The 21,707-nt window shown below is 41.8% G+C and overlaps 1 long non-coding RNA gene across 1 annotated transcript in view; it reads right to left on the minus strand.

The window, feature by feature from the left end:
* Positions 1–1,109: 1,109 nt before the first annotated feature.
* LOC130361850 (uncharacterized) overlaps positions 1,110–21,707 on the minus strand; it is a 39,787-nt gene continuing 19,189 nt past the window's right edge. Inside the window, exon 3 of the long non-coding RNA XR_008891178.1 lies at positions 1,110–2,148. This is a non-coding gene — a long non-coding RNA (uncharacterized LOC130361850). The remainder of the gene's footprint in view (positions 2,149–21,707) is intronic.

Consider the following 21,707-nt stretch of genomic DNA (forward strand, 5'->3'; position numbering starts at 1 on the left):
TATTATCCCTTGTAAAAATTTTAAATTTGGGGAAAAAACAGCATTTTTGTGAAAAAAAATTTTTTTTTCATCATTTACACATCCAACTTTAACAAAAAATCATCAAACACCTGTGAGGTGTAAAGGCTCACTGTACCCCTTGTTACGTTCCTCTAGTTTCCAAAATAGTAGGCCATGTGATTTTTTTTTTTTTTTTTTTTGCTGTTCTGGCACCATAGGAGCTTCCTAAATGCGACATGCCCCCCAAAAAACCATTTCAGCAAAATTTGCTTTCCAAAAGCCAAATGGGACTCTTCTTCTCTTTTGAGCATTGCAGTGTGCCAGCAGAGCACTTGACATCCGCACATGGGGTATTTCCATACTCAGAAGAGATGGAGTTACAAATTTTGCGGGGGCATTTTCTCCTATTACCCCTTGTAAAAAAATTAAATTTGAGGGACAACTAGCATTTTGTTACGTTCCTTGAGGGGTTAGTTTCCAAAATAGTATGCCATGTGTTTTTTTTTTTTTTTTTTGCTGTTATGGCACCATAGGGGCTTCTTAAATGTGACATGCCCCTCAAAAACCATTTCAGAAAAACTCACTTTCCAAAATCCCACTGTCGCTCCTTCCCTTCTGAGCCCTCTAGTGCACCCACAGAGCACTTGACATACACATATGAGGTATTTCCTTACAAGAGAGAAATTGGGTTACACATTTTAGGAAGACTTCTCTCCTTTTACACCTTGTAAAAATTCAAAACTGGGTCTACAAGAACATGCTAGTGTAAAAAATGAAGATTTTGAATTTTCTCCTTCACTTTGCTGCTATTCCTGTGAAACACCTAAAGGGTTAACAAACCTTTTGAATGTCATTTTGAATACTTTGAGGGGTGCAGTTTTTATAATGGGGTAATTTATGGGGTATTTCTAATAGGAAGGCCCTTGAAATCCACTTTAAAACTGAACTGGTCCCTGAAAAATGTTGATTTTGAAAATTTTGTAGAAAATTGCTGATATACTTTAAAGCCCTCTGATGTCTTCCAAAAGTAAAAACATGTCAACTTTATGATGCAAAAATAAAGTAGACATATAGTATATGTGAATGAATATATAATTTATTTGGAATATCCATTTTCCTTATAAGCAGAGAGCTTCAAAGTTAAAAAGAAATGCAACATTTAAAATTTTTTCATAAAGTTTGGGATTTTTTCACCAAGAAATTATGCAAGTATCGACAAAATTTTACCACTAACATAAAGTGGAATATGTCACGAAAAAACATTCTCAGAATCAGAATAAAAAGTAAGAGCATCCCAGAGTTATTAATGTTTAAGGTGACAGTGGTCAGATGTGCAAAAAATGGCCGGGTCCTACAGTGAAAATTGGCTGGGTCCTTAAGTGGTTAAGCATAGTGAAGTGTATTGTACTCCCCTCATTTACACAATAAGCATGTCAGGCAGAGAAGTACCAGGACGTGCACAGAAGAGTGGCAGAGGCCTAAGTTCATCAGGCGCAGGCAGAGGTTGCAGCAGAGTAGGGGCGTGTGGCAGCAGGAGTCACAGCAAGAGGTCTGAGCTCCCGGTATCAGCTAGCAGTCGTCTCTCAACCAGCAACCCAGCAGCCAGGATTGATTAGTTCCCTCGGTCATCCACTTCATCCCAAGTGACATCTGACACCCCCAGTCAACAGTCGGTGGGTTCTTCACAATGACTCTTCCATTGAGCCACCATATGGTCTCCTCATGCTGATGTTGCCCCCTCCAGGCTCTATCATTGTGCTGCTAAATGGTCTCCTCATGCTGATGCTGCCACCTTCAGGCTCTCTAATTGTGCTGCTCTATGGTCTCTTCATGCTGATACTGCCATCTCCAGGCTCTCTCATTGTGCTGCTCTATGGTCTCCTCATGTTGATGTTACCACCTCCAGGCTCTGTCATTGTGCCGCCATATGGTCTCTTCATGCTGATGCTGTCACCTTCAGGCTCTCTCATTATGCTGCTCTATGGTCCCCTCATGCTAATGCTGGCACCTCCAGGCTCTCTCATTGTGCTGCTCTATGATCTCCTCATGCTGATGCTGCCACTTCCAGGCTCTGTCATTGTGCCGCCATATGGTCTTCTCATGCTGATGCTACCACCTCCAGGTTCTCTCATTGTGCTGCCATAGATACTGTAAAACATAATTAAGGTGCTGATCCCCAGTTACATAAATTCCTCTGCATTAGACCGCAACTAAGTATTGAGGATATGCATTAGCTAAAACTTTAATTTTCTTGGGATAAAATATATGGAACTAAATTTTATTTTTAAATCTAACAAAAGGAAAGGTGTGCAATAAACACCATGTGCCACCTACACCACCAAGTATTGATGTGATGCAAAGAAAGGTGGGAGGGAACAAAGTATGGTCCATTGTAACAGGTGGGGGTAAAAAATTCCCTTGTGAGGCCCTACTCTCGCATTATTAATTCCCTTCTTGGCAAGTGTTACACATCCTAAAGAGGGCAGCCCCACACAGGAACCTCTCCCTATTTCCAACTAAAAACCCTTGGAAATGGCAGTGTTTTTAGGTGGAAATAGGGAGAGGTTCCTGTGTGGGGCCGCCCTTTTTAGGGTGAGTAACACTTTCCAAGAAGGAAATTAATAATGCGAGAGTAGGGCCTTACAGGGGAAGATTTTACCCCCACCTGTTACAATGGACCATACGTTGTTCCCTTCCACTTTTTAGAGGTCTTTGCATCGCATCAATACTTGGTGGTGTAGGTGGCACATGGTGTTTTTTGCACACCTTTCCTTTTTTTAGATTTCCAAAAAATTTTGGGTCCATATATTTTATCCTAAGAATAATGTTAAAAGTTAAGTTTTACTTAATGCATATCCTCAATACTTACTTGTGCACACAACACTTTGACAAAAAAGACAGTTTTCTTCTGCCTGCCTGCCTCAGCTACTATTCTGAACCGGCCACCTGCCTGATGCCACATATCTGATGCCAAGTTCTCCTTCTTTCACCCACCTTCGTCACCGGGTACTGGAATGAACACCCACTCCCCACTCTACCAAAGTGTACCAAAGTGCATGGCAGCACAGATGTGTGGAGCTGTAACTATGGTCAGAGACAATACATGTCCTTTACAGCCCACTGGGTGAATGTGGTCCCTGCACAGCTGCAACAGTAACTTGGACAGGTCACGCTGCTTCCGCCTGCACACTATCAGGCCGTTGGTCCTGCAACAGTATGCGACTCCGGCTCCTCATCCTCCACCGTGTCCTACCATGAATCTTCAATTTAAATTTGAATATTAATTTTTTAATCTTAGGGATTGTGAAGCCTTATTGTCTCCTCATGCTACCAGGCTGTGTCATTCAGCCTCTATATGGTGTCCTGATGCTGCTGGGCCTGGGACATTACCTAAAATGTTTATGGTAGCACTAGCTACCATAAATCTTCAATTTAAATTTGAAAATTCATCTTTTAATCTTAGGGATTGTGAAGCCCTATTGTCATAAACATCTGTGGAGAGATCTTAAAATTGCTGTTAGGAAAAGGAGCCCTTCCAATAAGAGAGACCTGGAGCAGTTTGCAAAGGAAGAGTGGTCCAACATTCCGGCTGAGAGGTGTAAGAAGCTTATTGATGGTTATAGGAAGCGACTGATTTCAGTTGTTTTTTCTAAAGGGTGTACAACCAAATATTAAGTTAAGGGTGCCAGTAATTTTGACCAGCCCATTTTTGGAGTTTGGTTTGACATTATGTCCAATTAGCTTTTTTCCCTCCCTTTTTTGGTTTAGTTCCAATACACACAAAGGGAATAAACATGTGTATAGCAAAACATGTGTTACTGCAATCCTTTTCTGTGAGAAATACTTCATTTTCTAGAATAATTTCAGTGTGTCAAAATTTACGGCCATGACTGTATGCAAACAGATTTCTATAGTGATGTTATGTAGCATACAAAAGAACAAAACACAAAACAGATGCAGAATGAAAGAGATGCACAGGCGCAAGCTGTTTACAAATAATGATTGGCATTTTGTTATGCAAACAGATTTCTTTACTGATCTTCGGAATACAAAAATAATTCTAAAAAAAAATACAATATTACAATAACTTTTGATTTAAGCTATTTTAAATAAAGACCTTTGAAATTTGAGCAGATCTTTGAGATTTACATGTACATAACATTCTTACTTGGTTATATCTCTATGCACATCAGATCAAATACCCTTAGACAAATTGGTCAAATGAGCAGATTCTGTAGGTCATAGGACAAGTGATTGAATGAGATGTAATCATACATTTTAATGAATTCTTCATTGAACAGGCAATTAATTATTAAGAGCAAACTAATGTATCTTTGTTCACCTCTGTAGACTGGGAGAAGGATTTTAATGTGTATAATGCCCCCTTGTGGAGTTATTGTGTAATACACTGAACAAGAATGTAACAAAACAAAGATGATTTAGCTGCACTGGCATGGCAATGCTATAGCATTACATAAGACTGTCAACTACCTCCATTTCTGGAGATGAGAATTCTATTAGAAATGATCACAACATTAATTATTACTAACAAGTCTGCAACCAATGGCATGAAGCAGGACTAATGAAGCTTTCCTAAGTCATATTGGCTGATGTCTACTTAATAGTTTTCTTGTTGTCTTCAATAATTTGTCAGTATATTTCATTCTTGGTAATGAAGTAAAAAAAAATCCTTTTGCTTCATAGAAATAGTTATCTTAATATGTTGCAGTTGACAGATCTGTTTTTAATTTAATACTGGTTTCGGAATTATCATTGGTTCTTTTTTACGGTTTTATTTACTGTAAGGGTTCCAGGACATAAAGCCAAGACAATTATTTTACCTTTGCTATATTCAAATAAAGACTAAATGACAAAATAAATAAACTCCTACAAAATTGTCATACCCCCTAGATTTTCTGAATGTATACACTTGGCACAATATCATCATTTTTGCATCAAAGTGTAAGGCTTTTGATTGCTGTTCACATAGCAGAATTTCCGCGGCGGAAACATCTGGCACGGAAATTCAAAATCCGATGACCGCAGAAAGAATAGACATGTCTATACTTTCTGCGTGGACTCTGAATGGAAATGCATTGCCGTCTATTAGACTCTGCATTTCCAAGCGGTCCTAGCATTGGCATGTTTTGCCAGTGCTCCGCTCTCAGGGTGATGTCCGATGCACATATAGCAGTGTTTCCTAACCAGTGTGCCAGCTGTTGCAAAACTACAACTCCCAGCCTTTGGCTGTCCGGGCATAGTGGGAGTTGTAGTTTTGCAACAGCTGGGAGCATACTAGTCGGGAAACACTGACATACAGTATAAAGAGAACAACATTTTGTCGTTATGACAAGGATTATGTTTTTTAAAAATACATAAAGTCGTGGCCGTAAATGTTGGCACTACTAAAATTTTTCTAGAAAGTGAAGCATTTCATAGATCTCAGAGATTTTCAGAGATCTTAAAATTGCTGTTGGGAAAAGGCAAGGAGAGACCTGGAGCAGTTTGCAAACGAAGAGTGGTCCAACATTCCGTCTGAGAGGTGTAAGAAGCTTATTGATGGTTATAGGAAGCGACTGATTTCAGTAATTTTTTTCCAAAGGGTGTGCAACCAAATATTAAGTTAAGGGTGCCAATAATTTTTTCCAGACCATTTTTGGAGTTTGGTGTGACATTATGTCCAATTTTCTTTTTTTCCCTCCCTTTTTTGGTTTAGTTCCAATACACACAAAGGGAATAAACATGTGTATAGCAAAACATGTGTTACTGACATCCTTTTCTGTGAGAAATACTTCATTTTCTAGAAAAAATTTTTGGATGCCAACATTTACGGCCATGACTGTACCTTAAATGTAAGTCTCAATTAGAATTTACAATTAAAATCTACTTACACACAAAAATCATCAGGATATGTCCACTCAATAGCTTATACAATAATCTGTCATCTAACAATGATTATAAGCAAAAAATTGCACACAAATTTTATATTTCCTTTTTTTTTTAAATGTGCAAAGCTGGCCAGTTATGCAAACAAAAAATAATTTGCAAAGAACTGTATGGAGATTATGCACATGGCAACAGTTATTGTTGGCATCCATTGTAGAAATGTCCAGTGCTCCAACCCCTTTTTGCATGCAAATTAAATTGGGGATTATATTTGTGTATTATTTTAGGCACCCTATAGAAAGTCCAACCCAAATCCATAATTAATACTACTATATTATGCCACTGGTTGTAAATAATCATTTATGGCAATGTACAGTTTTTGAGCGAAAGGTAAAGTTGGATTCAGCTGTAAGAAGAACTGTAAGTCCTACCTTGACATCACCTGTTTTGTCCACTTCTGCCTATCTAACGCATGGTTAAACTTCTTCACTGTATTGGCAGCTACCACTTCTGCAGGAAGGCTATTTCATGCATACACTACTCTCTCAGTAAAGGAATACTTTCTAATTTTACTGCATAAACCTTTGTCCCTCTACATGTTCAGGTCCTTTAACCTTTCCTGGTAAGTTTTATCAGGGCCGGCCTTAGGTGTTCAGGCACCCTGTGTGAGCTAGCCTTGTGGCGACCCCCCCCCCCTCCCCCCCCCCCCCCCCCACATAAACTTACACAAAGAGGAAAAAAAATCTTTGTGACAAATATATTTTTTTAAATATTTAATCAGTCCCCTTCCCCCTTAATCAGTTCCATGTACCCCTTCACCAGTCCCATGCCCCCCTTAATCAGATGCAGTATAGTTCCCCACATTAGGTGCAGTATACAGTAGTCCCCCACATTAGGTGCCGTATAGTTCCCCACATTAGGTGCAGTATACAGTAGTCCCCCACATTAGGTGCCGCATAGTTCCGCACATTAGGTGCAGTATAGTTCCCCCACATTAGGTGCAGTACAATTCCCCACATTAGGTTGGCAGTAGAGTTTCCCCACATTAGGTGCATATAGTTCCCCAAATTAGGTAGTAGCAGGTCCCCCACATTAGGTGCCGCATAGTTTCCCACTTTAGGTGCAGTATAGTTCCCCCACATTAGGTGCAGTACAATTCCCCACATTAGGTTGGCAGTAGAGTTTCCCCACATTAGGTGCAGTATAGTTCCCCAAATTAGGTAGTAGCAGGTTCCCCACATTAGGTAGAAGCAGGTTCCCCACATTAGGTAGTAGCAGGTTCCCCACATTAGGTAGTAGCAGGTTCCCCACATTAGGTAGTAGCAGGTTCCCCACATTAGGTAGAAGCAGGTTCCCCACGTTAGGTAGTAACAGGTTCCCCACATTAGGTAGAAGCCGGTTCCCCACATTAGGTAGTAGCAGGTTCCCACCTTTAGATAGAAGCAGGTTCCCCACAATAGGTTGTAGCAGGTTCCCCATATTAGGTAGAAGCAGGTTCCCCACATTAGGTAGAAGCACATTAGGTAGTAGCAGGTTCCCCACATTAGGTAGAAGCAGGTTCCCCACATTAGGTAGTAGCAGGTTCCCCACACTAGGTAGTAGCAGGTTCCCCACATTACGTAGAAGCAGGTTCCCCACATTACGTAGAAGCAGGTTCCCCACATTAGGTAGTAGCAGGTTCCCCACATTAGGTAGTAGCAGGTTCCCCACAATAGGTAGAAGCAGGTTCCCCCCCCCCTCCCGTACTCACACACACAGACAGACACCCACACATGCACACACACACACACACAGACAGACAGACACGCACACAAACATAGACACACTTACCTGTCCTGCGCTGCATTCTCCTCTCCGGCGTCGGCCTGACGAGTGACGTCACTGACGTCCTCCTGTGCGGGTCTGCGGAGGGACGTCACATGTGCGACGTCCCTCTCCAGACTCGGGCCGGCCAGCCAACCAGAGATGCGGAGGAGGACGGGGTAAGTGAAACCTCCCTGTGCAATGAAGAAAACTGTGCCCTTAGGCGGAATGTGACCCTCCGCATAGGGACACAGTTGAGGGAGGGTAGTGGGAATGGAATGAGAGGGAGTGGCCTGCAAAGCAGAAAACTGTGTCCCTGTGCGGAGGGTCACATTCTGCTACAGGGCACAGTTTTCTTCATTACACTGGCATTTAGCGCTGCTTGCCCGAAGCAGCGCTGGTTGTCTGAAGAAGTTACCTGCCCGGGCACCTCACACCGGAACTGGACGTCGGGCATTACAAATTACATTATCCTGGTGCGAGGTGTGTCGGTCGCCCGGCGCCCCTGTTGCTATGGCGCCCTGTGCGGCCGCACAGCTCGCACACCCCTAAGGCCGGCCCTGAGTTTTATCCTGCAATCTATGTACTAGTTTAGTAGCTCTTCTCTGAACTCTCACCAAAATATCTATATCCTTCTGGAGATACAGTCTCCAGTACTGCGCACAATACTCCAAGTGAGGTCTCACCAGTGCTCTGTACAACTGCATGAGCACTTACCTCTACTGCTAATACCTCTCCTTATATATCCATGAGCACTTCCCTCTTTCTACTGCTAATATCTCTCCCTATACACCCATGAGCACCTCTCCCTTTCTACTGCTAATACCTCTCCCTATTCATCCATGTGCACTTCCCTCTTTCTACTGCTAATACCTCTCCCTATACACCCATGAACACTTCCCTCTTTCTACTGCTAATACCTCTCCCTATACACCCAAGCATTCTGATTGCAATTACTGCTGCTCAAAGATATTGGCCCTCATTTGCTATTGCAAACCCAACATGTTTTGTCAAGTTGTGCGCCAGATTCTGTTGCATTGCACCAGAAATTCTGCCTGCGCCAGATTTTGCGCCAGAATTGAAAAAACCCTGACTAACTCTCCATTTTGCTAAGAAAACCCGAAAAATGGGTGTGGCCACTTTGGAAAGGGGACGTGGTCACCAGGAAAAGGGGCGTGTTCCTGACATTTTCACAAAAACCCAACATATTTACTAAGGTTTCCACATAAAATGTGGTGGATTTCAGCTGAGGAAAACCAGACAGATCTGAGCATGTGTAAAAAAAAAAAAAGCAAAGTGTAGGGAAAGTGGAAAATGTAGGGAAACCTTAGTAAATACCGTGGAAAATAAATTGTAGGGAATTAAAACCCACAAAGAAACCTACACAACACTCTTAGTAAATGAGGGCCATTGTCTACCTACCTTTAAGTCTGTTGAAACCATGACCCCTAAGTCCCTTTCCTTAGATACTGAGGTCAGGACTGTGTCAAATATTCTATATTCTGCCCTTGGGTTTTTACACCCCAGGTGCATTATCTTGCTCTTATCCACGTGCTCTGACCCTCACCACAGCCTAATCCATTTAACAATATTGGAGTCCAAGCTCAAAGACTACAGATTATTGATAAGTCTTCTATGTGGAACAGAGTCAAAAGCCTTACTAAAATCTAGATAAATGATGTCTACTGCCCCTCCGCCATCTATTTTAGTTACTCAATCAAAAACAATCAATAAGATCAGTCAAACTTTATCTTCCTGAAGTAAACCCTTGTTGTTTCTCCTCTTGAAATTCATGGGATTTTAGATGTTTAGTGGTGAGACCTTATTTGGAGTATTGTGCAGTACTGGAGGCCGTATCTCTAGAAGGATATACAGTCATGGCCGTAAATGTTGGCATTTTTTTGTTGGCCCTTGAAATTGTTGATATTTCTCCACAATTTTGGTTCTCAAGTCCTCAGACAGTTCTCTTCTCCTTTTTCTGTTGTCCATGCTTAGTGTGGCACACAAAGACAAACAATGCAAAGACTAAGTGAACTTCTCTCCTTTTTATCTGCTTTCAGTCCTGATTTTTATATCCAATCTTATTTTTCCACAATTTTGAAAGAGTGCCAATAATTTTGTCCAGACCATTTTTGGAGTTTGGTGTGACATTATGTCCAATTTGCTTTTTTTCCTCCCTTTTTGGATTAGTTCCAATACACACAAAGAGAATAAACATGTGTATAGCAAAACATGTGTTACTGCAAACCTTTTCTGTGAGAAATACTTTATTTTCTTGAAAAACTTCAGGGGTACCAACATTTACAGCCATGACTGTAGACACATTGGAGAGAGTTCAGAGAAGATCTACCAAACTAGTACATGGACTGCAGGATAAAACTTACCAGGAAAGGATAAAGGTCCTTAAAGGGATTATCCAGGAATAGAAAACCAGGGAGCGGTTTTTAAAATAAATTAGCTCTCTGTCTGTCTCTGGGAGTAGTTCTGCAGCTCAGTTCCATTAAAGTGAATGGAGCCAAGTTGTAATACCACACCCAACCTCGAGACTGACAGGGAGCAGTTTGTGAAAGATATTGGCCCTCATTTACTATTGCAAACCCGACATGTTTTGTCGGGTTGTGTGCCAGATTCTGTGGCATTGCGCCAGAAATTCTGTCTGCACCAGATTTTGCAAAAAATTGAAAAAGAATTGAAAAAAAACCCAGACTATGGGCTGGTTCACATCCCGTTTACTCCCATACGGGAGCGCATACGGCAGGGGAGAGCTAAAACCTTGCGCTCCCGTATGCCTTTCTATGCGCTCCCGTATGTAATTCATTTCAATGAGCCAGCCGGAGTGAAATGTTCGGTCCGGTCGGCTCATTTTTGCACCGTATGCGCTTTTTCCCCGGACCTAAAACTGTGGTCAACCACGGTTTTAGGTCCGGTTGTAAAAGCGCATACGGCGCAAAAATGAGCCGACTGGACCGAATGTTTCACTCCGGCTGGCTCATTGAAATGAATTACATACGGGAGCGCATAGAAAGGCATACGGGAGCGCATAGAAAGGCATGCGGGAGCGCAAGGTTTTAGCTCTCCCCTGCCGTATGCGCTCCCGTATGGGAGAAAACGTGATGTGAACCCAGCCTAACTCTCCATTTTGCTTAGAAAACTCGAAAAGGGGGCGTGTCCGCTGGGGAAGGGGGCGTGGTCTCAAAAGGGGGCGTGTTCCAGACATTTTCACAAAAAAACTACATATTTACTAAGGTTTCCACATAAAATGTGGTGGATTTGAGCTGAGGAAAACCCGACAGATCAGAACATGTGTAAAAAAAAAGTGTAGGGAAAGTGGAAAATGTATAGAAACCTTAGTAAATACCGTGGAAAATAAATTGTAGGGAATTAAAACCCACAAAGAAACCTACACTCCACTCTTAGGAAATAAGGGCCAATAGCTCTGTTTTTCTATTCCTGGATACCCCTTTAACATGTATAGAAGAAAGACCAGACAGAGGTGATATGATAGAAACTTTTAAATGCATAAAGGGAAACAACACTGTAAAGGAGGAGAATATATTTAAAAGAAGAAAAACTACAAGAGAACAAAGGTTTATGCAGTAATATCAGGAAGTATCATTTATACCAGAATTATGCTCTAAATTGTATATTTTTTACAGAAAATATCCCATTTAGGCCAAATCCCTTTCTTAATATACACAGCCCTCTGTTGGACAAGGCGAAAAAAGGGGCAAGAAAGTATCACGTATAGAAAATAATGAAAAACAATTCTCCAAGAAAACAATGGAATTAAACAAACCAGAAATGAGAATTTTTCTATGAGTGCACTGCTGAGTGTAAGGATTCCATCTATTTGCGTCTTTATAATATGGAAGCTTTCTTACTCATTGTTTTTGCTTTCCGTAAGATACTTCTTTCACACTTCCAGGCTATTCCAACCTGACATTCTGCCAATAGCACGCAACAAATCCTGGCAAGGGAATGAAAACCGTTTACATGCTCCATAAAAGAGAACACAAACAGCAGGGATATTATTGGGATTGATTCCAGGGTCTATTGATAACCTGTACACAAGATATATGATTGTGATTTTATTATTCCATAGCTTCATTTCAGCAATGTTCAGGCAGTACGATCGCACTATATAACTTGGCCCCACCAAAATGAATGACAGAGATAGAAAAGACCACAGCACCATCTACAGGCTGGAAACAGTAAGGCAGACACAATCTTTTCCTTAACCTGAAACCATAGTTACAGTATTTTCCAAACAAGCCTTTGGCTGTCCGGGCATGCTGGGAGTTGTAGTTTTGCAACAGCTGGAGACACACCATTTGGAAAACACTGCCATACTGGTGTGATGAGCTTGTGGGGATGTAGGGTAGGTAGGGTATAGCTGTGCAGTGATGAAAGGGTGCCTGATTAACCCTTAACTGTCGTGACGCCAGGGGGAAGATTTGTGTGTTCTCTCTCTCTCTCTCTCTCTCTCTCTCTCTCTCTCTCTCTCTCTCTCTCTCTCTCTCTCTCTCTCTATATATATATATATATATACATACATACAATAAAGGTAGAAGCGGCACTCCAATATTATCATTATTATTATAAATAACGTCAGCAGAGAGAACTGTGCTCGTGATGTCATCAGAGAGCATTCCAAAAAGAAAAGAATTTCCTCTGTAGTATTCAACAGCTAATAAGTACAGGAAGTATTAAGGTTTTTTAATAGAAGTAATTTACAAATATGAAAAAAGTAGAAAAAGGCCAGCACGGCTGAATGAAATCTTCAAAACTTTATTCACGATCATACGGATCAATTCCCCAACTGGTGAATTGATCCGTATGAAACGGAACAGTTCCTCACCACAAGTGTATCAGGGGGAAGCCGAAAGGGTTTGCACCCGCTTGACAGCGCGTGGATATCCCCCTTGGCTCCTGAACAAAGCCCGGGCTCGGGTAGATCATATGGACCGCAACAGCCTTTTAACAGGTAGGAAATATTCCAGTACTCATGATCAAGTGACTTTTGTCACCACTTATAGTATGGAATTTAACGAAATCAAAAGGATTGTGAACAAACATCTACCTCTACTGGCAGCGGATCCAGTAGTAGGAGAAATTATCAAACCAGGGGTCTGGTTTTCCGCCCGACGTGCTCCAACTCTATCAAGCCTGCTTGTTCCTAGTATGGTTTGTGTAGAGGAGGAGCAGTCAACCTGGCTGACAATTAAAGGCTTTCATAAGTGCGGTAACGCAAGGTGTGTGGTGTGCCCCTATGCAACAAAGGGCAATAAAATAGAAGGTACAATAGATGGTAAAACCCATATGATTCACGAGTTTATTAACTGCGATAGTACCCTCATAATATATAGAGTCACCTGCACTACTTGCAAAATGGATTATGTATGTTGCACTAAACGCACCTTAAAAAAGAGAATGCAGGAGCATATCAGGCATGCTGCAGGTCCTTTGGCACCTAGCATGTCTAATGTCTCAAAAAAATTTTTCTTAAACATAATTCAGACATATCGTCCTTGCGCTTTTATGGCATTGAAAAAATCAAAAGAAGTAAAAGAGGAGGTGATCTTATACGCATTCTTCACAATAGAGAGATTATGGGGATTTATTTGTTGAATTGCACACATCCGCATGGTCTGAATAACAAGACGGACTTAATACTACATTATTAAAGAGTCCATCATTTGTTTTGTTTCTCATAGCTATTATATAGTCCTATTGGATTTTATATGTGAGTTTTTTTAATTATGCATGTATTTTCCTGGTTTTACTTGTGTTGGATTGCACACTGACATAAGATGTCCCTCCCCTTCCTAATGGAAGGGATGGCCTTGTAGTATATAAGGCATTCTCATTTGAGTATTGGCAAGCTATGAGTAAGGGTATAGCAACCTGAAACGCGTCAGCCTTGTTTGGGACTGTTTTTCCATGTGCAATTTTTCTACTTTTGTATATGTCCGTGTCTTTCTGCCACCATGAAGGTTTTTAACGAGGATTCGTGAATAAAGTTTTGAAGATTTCATTCAGCCGTGCTGGCCTTTTTCTACTTTTTTCAGATTTGGTTGGAGGTAGCCGTGCACGCCCCAGGTGAGCTGAGACTCCTTTTCTCTTTTATTGTTATAATTTACAAATATGTTTAACTTTCTGCCACCAGTTGATTTAAAAGAGAAAAGGTTTTCACCGGAGTACCCCTTTAAGCCGAAACATCGCTTTTTTTTATCAATATTGGAGTGCCACTTCTACCTTTATTGGATGTTATTTGGGAATTGGTCTGTTCCTTAAGCTGAGCACCCAGCTGGATCTGGAATCCTTGTCACAGTGCTCCTCTTGCCCTAGTGTTGATATATATATATATATATATATATATATATATATATATATATCCTACCGCCACCCGTCCCTGGAACGATAGGGAGGAATAAAGGATTGTCCACAACTGGAGGTTTAGTAAACTGGAAATAACTTTACTGCAACGTTTATGCAGGATAACAGTAGTAACAGTCTTTACAGAGGACCAGACTTTAGGTTCCTCACAGTTGGTTGGGACCTTGTAGGGAAGCTCTGAGGCTTACTTTACACTGTTCCACTGAATTTAGGGTTTGGTTTTAGGTTCAGTAGTGACGTAGATTTAGGATTGAGTTTGGTTGAACTAACGGCTTTGTATTTGGCTGAAGTTAGCCGGCTTCAGGCCTAGATTTGTCTTGTAGCTGTATTAGAAGGTCTGATCGCTTTCAGATCCAGGATACAAGAGATATGTTACTGCTTTGCAGTACAGGAACCAAGGGGGACATGTATCATTGCCTTTAGACTACTTTTCATGTCTACAGATTTTGCGCAATTGCGCTTTTTTTGCATTTGAGCTGCGTTTTTTTTGGTGGATGATTTTCTAAAGTTGTCACTTGCTTGGTGTCCTGTAGACAACTTTATCCAGTGGACTGGAATGTATCATTTGCACACAAAAAAACTTAGATTTTTTTTTGCGCAATTGCGTTTTTTGTTGTTGCAAAAATCAAATAAAAATCTGCGAGTGGTAGCACGTAGAAAAGTGTCGGACGCTGGACGATGCAGGAGCCAGCCCTCAGCACTGCAATACTACAACTACTCACATCATGGGACAGAATCTATCCCATGATGGGAGTAGTTGTAGTACCGCAGCGCTGAGGGACGGCTCTTGCACATCCCCCAGCTGTGGGACTCATTGGGACTGTTAGGACTACTACTCCCATCATGGGCAGACTCTGTCCATGATGGGAGTTGTAGTCCTGGGGCTGAGGTGCAGATCGCAGCAGGTCATTCTGCAGAGACCCGCTGCCATCCGCATTTATTAACTTAATAAGCCAGCGGTACATGCGGCTTCACTGCGTTGATGCCGACTCCTGTATACGCTGTCATAATTCATAATACCCGCCGCCGGGACACGGGAGCTCTGTTTGGTGAAAAGCTATTAACAAATCAGAGCTCCCATCTCCCAGCGGGGATTATGAATTATAAGGACTGTATATAGAAGCTGGCGGGCAAAGCAGTGTAGCCGCATGTACCGCCAGCTTGTATAGTTATTAAATGCGGATCGCAGCAGGTCTCTGGAGAATGATCTGCTGCGATCTGCCCCTCTGCCCTAGGACTACTGCTCCCATCATGGGACAGAGTCTGTCCTATGATGGGAGTAGTTGTAGTACCGCGGTGATGCTGAGGGATGGCACTTGCACAATTCCTGGCTGCGGGACATTTAGATCTACTACTGCAATCATGGACAGACTCTGCCCATGATGGGAGTTGTAGTCCAGGGGCTGAGGTGCAGATAGCACCTGGTCATTCTGCAGAGACCCGCTGCGATCCGCATTTATTAACTGTAAAATTCGGTGGTACATGAGGCTATACTGCACTGCCAGCGGCTTCTATATACACTGTCATAATTCATAATCCCAGCCGCCGGGAGAGGGAAGCTCTGATTGGTCAATAGCTATCCACCAATCAGAGCTCCCTCTTGGGGATTATGAATTATGACAGCTGTATACTGTATAGAAGCCGCTAAGTAGCCGCATGTACCACCGGCTTTTTAATTTAAATGCGGATTGCAGCAGATCATTCTGGAGATCTGCTGCGATCCGCATTGCATAATGCCGTTGATGGCGGATTGCGCAGGTCCTTCGCGCATTCCGCCGTTTATAAACGGCATTCAGTTAACCTGGCAATGTGCGGCATCGCACGGGTTAACTGGCAGAAGTCCCGCTGTTTCCAGCAGGGGACAACTTCTGCAACACCCCCTAGGACCATCGGTTTGGCGGCTGTGGCGGCGGGTAAGTGGAGGAAGCGACGGCGGCATCTGCATCAGAGGCAGCAGTGAAGCTCTTCACTGCTGCTTCTGGTAGTTTCAAAACTACAACTCCCAGCATGCCCAGACAGTCCAGGCATGCTGGGAGTTGTAGTTCTGTAACATCTGGCCCTTCAGATGCAGCCGAACTACAATTCGCAGCATGCCTTGGAAGTCTGGGCATGCTGAGAGTTGTAGTTTTGCAACCTCTGGAGGGCTACAGTTTGGACACTACTACACAGTGGTCTCCAAACTATTCTCCTCCAGTTGTTGTAAAACTACAACTCTCAGTATGCCCTTCGGCTGCCTGGGCATGCTAGGAGTTGTAGTTTTTCAACAACTGGAGGCACACTGGTTGGGAAACATTGTCTGTTTCCTAACTCAGTGTTTCCCTACCTTTGTGTCTCCAGCTGTTGCAAAACTATAACTCCCAGCATGCACTGACAAACCGTACATGCTGGGAGTTGTAGTTTTGCAGCAGCTGGTGGCGCACGGGTTGGGAAACACTGAGTTACGTAACAAACTCTCAGTGTTTTTCAACCAGTGTGCCTCCAGCTGTTGCTTAACTACAGCCCCCCCATGATGAGAGTTTTAGTTTAGCAACAACTGGAGGCTCCCTGTTTAGGAACACGCTGCATTATATGCGCTCTTCCCAGGGGAGAGCACAAAAAATGTACTAACCCATATTTCTTGCTTTTCTTTTCTTCTCATTTCAGATGCGTGAATGCGGAGGACTACGTCAGAATCGGTGGACTGCGACGATGACTAGGATTTTTTTTATTTCAATAAAATGGTTAACAATGGCTGTGGGGGAGTGTTTTTTTTAAATAAAATTTTTTTTCAATACGTCCGTGTTTTTTATAATTGAATTTTCAGGGTTAGTAGTGGAAGCCGTCTTATAGACGGAATCCATCACTATGCCAGGGCTTGGTGTTAGCCCCAAAATCAGCTAGCGCTAAACTCCAATTATTACCCCGATACCCACCGCCACAGGGGTGCCGGAAAGAACCGGTACCAACAGGCCCCGAGCATCAAAAATGGTGCTCCTGGGCCTAGGCAGTAACAGGCTGGCGTTATTTAGGCTAGGGAGGGCCAGTAACAATGGTCCTCACCCACCCTGGTAACGTCAGGCTGTTGCTACTTGGTTGGTATCTGGCTGAAACTGAAAATAAGGGGAACCCTATGTGTTTTTTTTATTATAAATAAATTTAAAAAAACGTGGTTCCCTCATTTTTTCAGTATCAGCCAGATACCAACCAAGCAGCAACAGCCTGATGTTACCAGGGTGGGTGAGGACCATTGTTACTGGCCCTCCCCAGCCTAAATAACGCCAGCCTGTTACAGCCTAGGCCCAGGCTCTTCCTGGAACCCCTGTGACGGTGGGTACCAGGGTAATAATTGGGGGTTAGGGCTAGCTGTTTTGGGGGCTAACGCTAAGCCCCTGCTTAGGAGGGTGTCTACAAGACACCCTCCACTACTAAGCCTGAAAATTAAATTATAAAAACACAACACATTGAAAAAAATGTTTTATTTAAAAAAACACTCCCCCACAGCCCTCATTAACCCTTTTATTGACATTTAAAAAAAAACGCTGTTCAGCGTCGCAATCCACCAAATCTGACATAGTCCTCTGCATTCACGTATCTAAATTTTGAAGAAAAAAAACAACAAAAAGTTTAGTACATTTTTTTGTTTCCAAACACCAGCAAAAATGCTAGAAAAAAATGCAAGAAAAACTGACAAAACACAGGAAAAAGCAGACAGTTTTTTTTTCTTGGTGTTTGCCAGCTCTTTCATACTTTCCTGGCCAGAAGGTATACATGTAGCCTGCTATGCACGTATCAAACAGTCAAAGGTAACAAATGTCTAGAAATGTCTAGTCTAAATTATATATCTAGTATTCTGGGGAGAAGTGTGTTATACCAAGGGACCCCTGTAGCCAAGGCATTGGGTAAATAGCCACCGGCAGCCCAATCCATCTTATATTGTGTCAACAGTTGCATAAAGTGCGTTATAGTCAAGTGTAATATTATCGAGTCCTGTTCCTAAAATAGTCATAAAAGTTTATAAGTCTTCAGAGCGTGTATGGACATTATACAAGAACTCTTTATTTTCATTGGTCCTATTAAGGTTCAGCCTTGAAATGGACATTAAGTGCACTGCTCCAGGACTGCATGCATTAATAGACAGATTGCAGTGAGTGTAACTTCTGACACCTGTTGCGATCTTTCTATTAATGCAGGTACTACAGCTCCCAGCATGGAGCAGAGTGTGCTCCATGTTGGGAGTTGTAGTACCTGCCGTTAAGGAAAGATCACAGTGCATGTCGCCTAAAAAAATAAAGAAAAAGTGAAAAACACACACACATTACATTTTTATTATTGTTGGCTAAATTTTTAGTGCCCTGCCCACCCACATAAATTGATCCCTGTTTAAAAATGTATAAAAAAAATAGTTATAAAAAAGATAAATTTCGTTAGATACAATTTTTCCTTCTTTTTTATTTTAGTTTTTAATGGTACCTCCGAAATGTTATTAAAAAAGGAATCTCCATCTCCAATATCCATAAAAACGAATAACAGCTAACGACATGTATAACGAATAGATCCGAAATAACAAATTCATCTGAAAGCCGAACAGTTTCCGAATTGAACCGAAAAAAATATACGAATGCATCTGAAAACAGAATAAAGTGAATTACTGTATCCCAAAGGTTTAACAGAACCAAAAAAAATGTTATCCGAAAAAAAAACTAAACAAAACAGCATTTTTGGTTGTGCACATGACTGAGAGGACACAGAGGGGGGGGGGATAAGGATAAGCACACTGGGGCCAATGAATTACTATAAACACACTGGGGCCAATGAATTATTATAACCACACTGTGGCCAATGAATTATTATAAACACACTGGGGCCAATGAATTATTATAAATATGCATGGGGGCATGGATTTGGAGGTCAAATTTGTAGTTTAAAAACCCCACTGGAAGCCCTCCTCAGTGGCAGCCATTCAGGGCTCCCGGAGGGGAATTTAGAAGTGAAAGTAAAAATTCACTGTACATTGCAGGGGAGCGGAGCATGCTGCCTGCTCCCCTGTTTAATAACTTCTGATCGCATAGCATCTCAGAAGTGAGACCCGGTGCGATCAATCCCTCAGCACATGTACTACAACCCCCATCATGGAACAGAGTCTGTTCCATGATGGGGGTAGTAGTACAAACACTAATGTAGCCTCCCCAGTCACCGGCAGACTCCCGCAGCCAGGGAACTACTACTCCCATCATGAAAACAAGTCTGTTCCATGATGGGAGTAGTACTAGTCCTGGCAGAGGTGTTAAAATGGCCATAAAATAATGGATCATGACGGATATTTATAACGGGTGTTAACGGATGATTATGCACGTTATTTTGACGGACATTATTCAGCCGTTAGCACCCTTTATTTTATCCATTATTATACATCCATTTTTAATTATACAATACAGAAAACAGATGTTTAATAACAGATGAATACTCATAGTGTGAAAGCAGCCTAATATGTAGACTCCATTCTTGGGTGTATAAAAAAATTTAAAGCCACTAAAAAAAAAAAAAAAAAAATTTTAATGTTCATTTTTAAACAGGGATCAATTTATGTGGGCAGGCAGGGACCTAAAAATGTAGCTGACAATAATAAAAATGTAGAAAGGGTCCATTTAAATGTAAAAATTATATATTTTTTATAATTAATTTAAAAAATGTTTTTTATAAGTAATGTACTGTATTTTAACCCCTTAAGGACACATGACATTCTCAAATGTCTCCATTTCCGAGTCCTTAAGGACACATGAGGTATGAGAACGTCATGTGTTTTACCGGCCCCCCACAGCCATCTGGAGCGGAGCCGGTGCCCAATGCCTGCTGAAATCGTTCAGCAGGCATCGGGGCATATCGCCCAGGTGGGTCACGATGACCCCCCATGTCGGTGATGGCCGCAGATCGCTGGACAATTCAGTCCAGCGATCTGGGGCAGATTCTGGGTCAATCGGGTCTCCAGTGACCCGGTGACCCGGAATTATTGGCTGATCGGGGCAGTCAGAGACGCTGGACAGGGGTGAGGGGGCACTGGTTTCTAATATATTTCTAATATGAAGACCCTTCAAATCTGAACTGGTCCCTGAAAAATAGTGAGTTTGAAAACAGACTGTTCCATGATGGGAGCTGTAGTACCTGTACTCACTCCTGACACCCGATGCAATTGGCCTTTCTATTGCAGAGATGGAGCGGCTTTCTCCTGCACTTGCATCTTTGCACTATACTCCAGCCGGCCAGTGATGTGAATAAAATTCACATCACTTATTTATATTTTCCGTAGAGAGCTGTGATTGGCCAGATGGTTCCAGACACTCACAGCTCTCTGCAGGAAATATAAATAATAGGTATATATACGGCATATACCCATACTACAGTGGGACCAGAGAAGAGGGGCCGGCTGCCCGTAGCTATACATTATAAAGGACGATCACATCGGGTGTCATAAGTAACACCCACTGCGATCTGTCTATTAATGCAGGTACTAAACCTCCAGAATGGAGCAGAGTGTGCTCCATGTTGGGAGCAGTAGTACCTGCAGTTGAGGACAGATCACAGCAAGTGTCACTCCTGACACCCGCTGCGATCGTCCTGTCTGTTGCAGAGATGCGAGCGCAGGAGAAAGGCGCTTGCATCTATACATTATACAGGATGATACAGGGGTGTCGCTAGTGAAGAAATGTTTTTTTTTCTAATTGAGTCGAAGTTCGGATTTGGTCCGAATCTAAATTTTCATTAAATTCGGAGCGAATTCGACTTAATCAGATTCGATTCGCTTGTCACTACTGGCTATCTGTGTACTTTTAACTTTTTCTAATAGAATTTGTACTGTATGTTACAGAACTGAATCATCTATAGACAACAAAGTGCTCAATTTAGTTTGCATGTGAAACTTAAATAAGTCACACAAATGCATAAATATGAAGAGAAGGAGGAACTGAAAATATAAAAATACTAAAAAAAGTCCTAAAGGGCAGAGTATGTTTCGGAAGAAATGAAGCACAACTGCTGTTCAGTCACTTGTACAAGGTTACATATGCATACTGTAGGTCATTTTCTGTGTGCAGAGAATGGGGGATTCCTAACCTACCTAGTTAGGTGGCAGAAAACTGCTTAAAGGGGAAGTCCGGTGGAAACAAGCGGAAAACAAATGTTTTCAAATCAACTGGTGCCAGAAAGTTAAAGGGGTACTTCGGTGGAAAACTTTTTTTTTTTTAAATCAACTGGTGCCAAAAAGTAAAACAGATATGTAATTTACTTCTGTTAAAAAATCTTATTCCTTCCAGTACTTATTAGCTGCTGAATACTACAGAGGAAATGATTTTCTTTTAGGAACACAGTGCTCTCTGCTGACATCTCTGTCCATTTTAGGAACTTTCCAGAGCAGCATATGTTTGCTATGGGGATTTTCTCCTACTCTGGACAGTTCTTAAAATGGACAGAGATGTCAGCAGAGAGCACTGTGCTTGTGATTCAGCAGAGAGCTCTGTGTTGCAAAAAAATAATTTCATCTGTAGTATTCAGCAGCTAATAAGTACTGATAGGATTAAGGTTTTTAAATAGAAGTCATTTACAAATCTGTTTAACTTGCTGGCACCAGTTGATATAAAAAAAAAAGTTTT

The sequence above is a fragment of the Hyla sarda genome, chromosome 3 (assembly GCF_029499605.1).
Source record: "Hyla sarda isolate aHylSar1 chromosome 3, aHylSar1.hap1, whole genome shotgun sequence".
Classification (NCBI taxonomy): Eukaryota; Metazoa; Chordata; class Amphibia; order Anura; family Hylidae; genus Hyla; species Hyla sarda.